The sequence below is a fragment of the Trachypithecus francoisi genome, unplaced genomic scaffold (genome assembly GCF_009764315.1).
Source record: "Trachypithecus francoisi isolate TF-2019V2 unplaced genomic scaffold, Tfra_2.0 Lachesis_group4, whole genome shotgun sequence".
NCBI lineage: Eukaryota > Metazoa > Chordata > Mammalia > Primates > Cercopithecidae > Trachypithecus > Trachypithecus francoisi.
The window spans coordinates 138101351-138108858 of NW_022681469.1; the positions used below are offsets into that span (position 1 = coordinate 138101351).

Below are 7508 nucleotides of genomic sequence, written 5' to 3' on the forward strand. Positions count from 1 at the left end.
GTCAGGAGTTCCAGACCAACCTAGTCAACAAGGTGAAACCCCGTCTCTACTAAAAACACAAAAATTAGCTGGGAGTGGTGGCAGCCTCCTGTAATCCCAGCTACTCAGGAGGCTGGGGCAGGAGAATCACTTGAACCCAGGAGGCAGAGGTTGCAGTAAGCTGAGATCACACCACTGCACTCCAGTCTGGGTAACAAGAGCGAAACTCCGTCTCAAAAATATATATATATATACACACACACACATATATATATAACTACTACTACTGCCTTTTAACCAATAAAATTTTTTAAAAATTACAATGTTAACAGGATTTTATAAAACTACTTTTTCCAACACGCCCCAAACAATACAGAACACAATAGTTACACTCAACCTCTGCATACATTAAATCTTCAAATAAATACCTGCTAGTATGAAAAAAGTACCTAATATTTGGTGACCAACTGTCCAATACGGCTCTCACAAATCTAATGCAGTATATGAAACATGAACAAGAGAATAAAAGAATAACCTCTTGGAGTCTGTTTAGAGAGTTAAATGAACAAAGTTGAAGCAGATCATGGCATATTTTTCGAGGCAGAGAGACAGGGAGGCACCAATGTCTGAAACAATGAACACTATTAGGCTAAACATAACACCAGGGACTCAGATGTCACACTAACTGGGAAGTACTATGTCAGTTTCTCTAACTCCTGTAATTAAAGAACAACATCCTAAACTACTGGCCAGAAGGCTTTTAGAGGAAAAGTCCTGACTACACAAAAATGTAAAACAACAGTATAGATAAAACAAAGTTAACTAAATAGATTGAAGATATCTGCCACGCACCTAACAGTCAATGGCTTAATATTCCTGCACAAAGAAACTCCTAAAAATCAATAAAGAAAGACAAAACTCAATATGGAATGGCAAATTACAAAGTTTCCCCTTGCTTCATTTTTCGAGTCTTAAAACGCTCCTCACAGGTTCTTTCACAGCATTTTTCCTGGGCCTGGCCTCCCACGTAGCTGTCGGAAAAACATCACTCTCTAAACTACAGTCACACACCCTCAAGGAGGTCTCCAGGGCTACTAAAAGTTATTTCTCATGTGCTTTTCATTTAAAAGAACGGTAGCATAATCTAAAAGACTGTCACATATCTGATAAATGACTTGTATCTAGAATATATAAAGAACTCTTGCAATTCAATTACAAAAAAGAACCCAATTTAAAAATGGGCAAAGGATCTGAGCAGACATTTCTCCAGAGAAGATACATAAATGGGCAATAAGCACTTGAAAAGATGCTCAACATCATTAGCCATCAGGGAAATGCGATTTGAAACCACAATATTTTCAAAAAGTTAGATTTTTAATGGTCGCAACACAAAGAAAATATGAATGTTTGAGGTGATGGACATGCTAATTACCTGATTTGATCATTACACATTGTATACATTTATCAAAATATCATTCTGTAGTCCCTAAATATGTACAATTATTACATGTCAACGAAAAAAAAAATGAAAACACAATGACACACACTTCACACCCACTAGAATGGCCAGAATCAGAAAGACAGATAATGACAAGTGTTGGCCAGGAGTGAGAAATCAAAACCCTAATACACTACTGGTGAGAATGTTAAAAAGATGCACACTGATGCTTTGGAAAACAGTCTGACCGTTTCTTAAAATGTTAAACAGAGATACCATATGACCCAGCCATTTCACTCCTAGGCACATATGCGAGAGAAATGAAAACATGATATGTCCACACAAAAACCTGTAGGTGAATGTTCACAGCAGCATTATACATAATAGCCAAAAGGTGGAAACAATCCAAACGTCCACTAACTAATGGAAAATAAATCGTGGTAATACCCATAAAATAAAAGGTTAACCAGCAATTAAAGAAGTACTGACACATGCTATTAAATACAACACAGATGAACATGAATGTTAAGTAAAAGAAGCCAGCTGAAAAAGACCACATGCTGTATGATTTCACTCACATGAGTAATCCAGAATAGTCAAATATACAGTCAGTCAATTCACAGTTGCTTAGGGCTTAGAATGGGGAGTGGGGATGGGGAAGTCAGGTGAGCCTGCTGAATAAGTACAGGGTTTCTTTTTGGAGTGATGAAAATGTTCGAAAATTGTTCCAATATGGTTCTCACAAACTGAATGCAGCATATTAAACATGAACAAAAGAATACAAGAATAATTTACTGGAGTCTGTCTGAAATAGAAAATTAAACCAACTAATGAAGTTGAAGAAGATTACAGCATATTTTGTGATGATGGTTGTACAACCTTGCGAATGTACTAATTACCTTTAGGTTTGGTTTTTTGTTTTTGTTTTTGTTTTTTTTTGAGACGGAGTCTAGCTCTGTCGCCCAGGCTGGAGTGCAGTGGCGCGATCTCCGCTCACCGCAAGCTCCACCTCCCGGGTTCACACCATCCTCCTGCCTCAGCCTCCTGAGTAGCTGGAACTACAGGCGCCCGCCACCACGCCCGGCTAATTTTTTGTATTTTTAGTGGAGACGGGGTTTCACCGTGTTAGCCAGGATGGTCTCGATCGCCTGACCTCGTGATCCGCCCACCTCAGCCTCCCAAAGTGCTGGGATTACAGGCGTGAGCCACCACTACATTTTAAATGGTGAATTCTATGGTGGGTGAACTATGTGTCAGAAAGTTGTTTTAGTTTTTTAAAGGACTGAAGACTGTTTTGTTTTCATTTTATCCCGTTTTTTAAAACAGTGCCTAGCAATATTATGAATTCAATCAATTTTGGCTAAATGTTAAAACAAAAATAAAAACTTGGGTAAACCATATAAAACTTTGCCATATCTAAAGTTATTAAATTACGGTAAACTGGCATGGTGGGAGCATAATATGAGTGTACCTGCAGGTGTGTTTTCCATGAAAGTAGCAAAGACTGAAAAATTCAGCAGAATCAAGACCCTGAAGGCCCCTGAAGTTAGGCTAAGAAATGTGTATTACCCTGAAGGCAACGGGAAGTCCAGGAAGATTCTGAGGACAGAAATAACACAATCAGATATGTTTTAAACGTGCAAGTGTAAGCGAAGAGTTGCTACTTCTATCCAAAAGTGAGCCACCTTAGAAATACAGCAATATCCCCCAGGGGAAAATGGAGAGGAATTAGGGGAAGACTGGAGAAACAGGTTATCAAATTATCAGAATCTCCATAGATTTTTAAAAATCACACCATCCACCCCAAACACACATACAGACTGACAGGCACTGATACATACATAAATACATCCAATGTCCCCTATACAGAAAATCACTTTTGTAGTCAGCTCCTGTTGGGAGGGTTTTTCTGTCATTCAAATGTGGCGGGGACAAAAAGCATTATAACCACTAAACCAGATAATTCTTTCCTACAATAATTTGGGCAGCGTACTCCTCAGGTGTTGAAATTTAGGACTACCAACAAAAGTACCCAGTCCCAACTCTTCGAGAGGACCCCAACTCTTTACAGTGTGCTGATGGGGATGCCCAGCAAAAACTGCAGGACAAAGTCAAGGTTAGCTCGACACAGCGCGGGTTACCAGGAGCCAAAGAAGCAGCGCAGGGAGGTCGCGACTCGGAGCCGGCGCGAACCTCCGCGATGTGACCCGTGAGGGAACTCTCCAAGCAGCAGCGCACCCCGCGCGCCAAGGCGGCCGCCCGGATTGCAGGAACAAACGCTTCTTGCTGGGGGGGAAGACGAAGACTCTTACTGCCCCGGGAGACTAACCTGTGAGCAACAGATGCACCACGCTGTGGACAGTGTGAGGAGTTCTTTCAGGCGTTGGGGGAGCACGGGTAAATGACCGCGGTCCTGCGCGCCAGCGGGGAGCAGTCGAGACTTCCGGCGTCTGCAGCTCGCAGGGCTAGAGCGTCGAACCGGGGGCAACCGGAGGCTTCAGCTCACCCCGGATTGTAAATGCTAACGCGGGTCTTTGGGACGGCTGATCCAGGACTTAGGTCGCCGGGACGTGTGGCTTCTGCTTCTCAGAGGCTCGGACGCGCGCTGGGAAGGGGTTCGCCTCCCTTGGTCCCCGCTTTTTTTTTTTTTTCTGAGTCCGGTTATTGCAAATGCATTCAGTCCAGTAGCACTAGCCCAGGAAAGTTAAGCCACCGGCTCACGTTGCTCCTCGCAGGTATGCGGCGTTTCCGCTGGCCTCTAAGGACACAAAGCCCCGGGCCGTCTGACCCCCACTCCAGCACTGAAATCCATGCCGCCCCGTTCAGCTGACAAATTTGGCAGCACTAAATTTTATTTTATTCGACAAATTGAGTGCCCAGTTAACACCAGGGAGTACCGGGGTAAGAAAATTTCAGAAGTCAGGTGGATAATAATAGCATTTACTTCATAAGTTTGTTATGAGGATGTAAAGCGCTTAGAATAGTGTCTGGCACTTTGTAGGCGCTCAGTAAATGTTAGCTGTTATTTTTATATTGATTATTCCATAGTCACCACTATTATCAGCTTAATGTCAAGCTTGAAATCCAGTATCTTTCCTCTGCGAAGCCATGACTCCAAGACTAATTAACTTTAGACTAAGGCATTCTTAAACTCTTGATCACACATCCCTATCAGAAAAAATATATATATATATTTACATGTATCATGTATGGCATTAATATATTATGCATGCTATAAAACTTTCACAAGACATCAAACTTTTTTTAAGTGAGGTAAAAACAATTTTTAAACTTTTTTTAAAACTTCTAACAGAAGTTCTTTTCTTCCTACACCATTAGGTTGCCAAACATACATTCTATCACTCTGGAATCCACTAGCTAAATGAGCACATTATCAAAGCAACCTACCGTTAAATTCTGAGTTCCCAGAATGTTTCTTTTCCAAAGAATTAATAGAAACTAATCAGATTGTGAGATGCTTGAACCATAAGGACTATTTAAATGGTTCTTAGAGAAAAAGAAGAAATAAAAATAGGCATCCGCTGAGTAATATTCATTGATGCAACATTGACTCTTGACTTCTTACATTTTCAAAGAAAGAGATTGAGGTTATAATACCTTACACCAAGTTTAATATTTCAAAGAATAAATCAACTAATAAAAAGCTTATGAGGTTTGGTATATGTGCATTTCATACAACATTCATGAAAATGAACCCCAGATCAGTTAGCTCCTGTTCTGTACCAGACAGAGAAATATGTTTACTTTGTAAGTAATAAAACATTAAAGAGGCTTTTCTGACCATTTGCTTGAAAACTCAGAACTTAGCATTTCTATCACTGGACTTAAATCTGCTAAAGTTTTCGTCTAAATTTTACATTAAAAACAAAACTCTATGGTGAATAATGTTACCTATCCAATATTCATTTTCCTCTAACTCCTTTGTACTAAAATCCTTATTTCATTCAGATAGCTGCCCTATTCCAGAATCCAAATGATACTGATTAAACCAGTCATCATACAGAATTTTTTTGGAAATAGTTGCTGATCAAGGAATGAGTATATGACCCAAGTTGGCTCAATCTGACTGAAGGAAAAGACCACTATTTCATGCTCAGGAGAATTCTGGTAAACTGTATTCTTGAGGTGGAAACATCTATCCCACACTGTCATTAACAGTCATCCTGCCCATCACGAGGAATAAAACTGATGGACCAATGCTGAGGACAACTGAACAAGTTATAAAAAGATGTCCTTGGTGACATCATTCCAAACCTGGAGCTCACCCTGTATCTTTGATGTTATTATAATAGTTCATATATTTAATGTATATGTGTGTATTAGGATAAAAGACAAAAAATTATTATATAAGTGTTGCTGTGAGCCAGTATTTTCACAACAAGAAAATGAGATGCAAATACAAAATCAAAGAATAAAAACCTAGTAGTCTTCATTTTGAATTAAAAGTATTGGTAATAAGTATAGAATTAGCTTATTTTTCTCTCCTAAAGAAATAAATATTTCCAGGCCAGGCATGATGGCTCATGCCTGTAATCCCAGCACTTTGGGAGGTAGAGGTGGGAGGATTGCTTGAGTCCAGCAGTTGGAGATTATAGCGAGCTATGGCCACACCATTGCACTCTAGCTTGGACAACAGAATAAGACCCTGTCTCAAACAAACAAACAAATAATAAATATCCTAGCCCTGTTTACTAAAAAGTCCTACAAATAATGATAACCCATTAGCAATGAATATCCCTAGTGCTCAGATTGTGGTCTTTTTTTTTTTTTTTTTTTTAGACAGAGTCTCACTCTGTCACCCAGGCTGGAGTGCAAGGGCTCAATCTCGGCTCACTGCAAGCTCCGCCTCCGCCTCCGGGGTTCACGCCATTCCCCTGCCTCGGCCTCCCGAGTAGCTGGGACTTCAGGCACCTGCGACCACGCTCGGCAGAATTCTTGTATTTTTAATAGAGACAGAGTTTCACTGTGTTAGCCAATATGGTCTTGATCTACTGACCTCGTGATCCGCCCACCTCAGCCTCCCTAAGTGCTGGAATTACAGGCGTGAGCCACGGCGCCGGCCCGGACCGTGTTCTTTAATACCATTCCTCTCCAAGAGAAACCAGGGCTCTTTGAAGAAATTATCATCTCCAGGTATGGAATTGGAAATACGAAAAATGAGCCTGAAATATCTTGTTATATCTGAAAGCAGGAAAGCTATCAAAGACTACTCGAATCATGTTAAAAGAATGCAGACATCAACTGGACTTGGCCAAATATGAGGCAAATTTGAGAATCAAAATAAATAATGACTATTTTGAATCAAAATTCATTAAATCTATATGAAACCCTATGAGTTCATAGTGATAATTACAGAAAACACATTTCCTGATTCTTTTTGGTGGTTGTTAGAACACCAACACAGTGTTCTGAATATAGGTAAATAAGGATAAACAAGTAAGCATTCACCTGCATTTTCTGTATATATTATATTTCAGGGTAACCAAATAACTGATGAGGGAAAATTATTCTGAATAGAAGAATTCCAACTAATAAACAAAAGGAGAATAACAGATTTATTTCATTTTATTCTATTTTTTTGAAGCAGTCTCACTCTGTTGCCCAGGCTCACGTACAGTGGCACCATCTTGGCTCACTCCAACCTCTACTGCCAGTGTTCAAGTGATTCTCCTGCTTCAGTCTCCTGACTAGCTGGGATTACAGGTGCGTGCCACCACACCTGACTGATTTTGTGTTTTTAGTAGAGACGGGGTTCCACCGTGTTGGCCAGGCTGGTCTCCAACTCCTGACCTCAAGTGATCAGCCCACCTTGGCCTTCCAACATGCTGGGAGTACAGGTGTGAGCCACTGTGCCAAGCCCAAGAATGACAGATTTAGAAGATCACCTGGAACAAAATAGGCAGCTGGGCATATAGGTTTGAACTTCAGAGAGCAATCTAGCCTGAAGGTACATATTCAGAAGTCATTAGAATATGATGCATGATGAAAGCCTGGGGAATTTGTGGGAATCCAGGAGGGGACTGAATGAGAACCATGGGTGCAACTGGCCATATTGTCAACATGAAGGGCT

The 7508-nt window shown here is 40.5% G+C and overlaps 1 protein-coding gene across 4 annotated transcripts in view; it reads right to left on the reverse strand.

Annotated features, from left to right (window-relative positions):
- LOC117073277 (cytochrome c oxidase assembly factor 1 homolog) overlaps window positions 1–4335 on the reverse strand; it is a 95357-nt gene extending 91022 nt beyond the window's left edge. For 2 of the 4 annotated variants that reach the window (XM_033193935.1, XM_033193938.1), the window contains exon 1: window positions 3747–4335. The gene's annotated coding sequence lies outside the window, so the exon portion shown is untranslated. Of the gene's footprint in view, window positions 1–3558 lie in introns of all 4 variants that reach the window. The other 2 variants (XM_033193939.1, XM_033193941.1) reach the window with 2 other exon arrangements.
- Between the last annotated feature and the right edge of the window lie 3173 nt (window positions 4336–7508).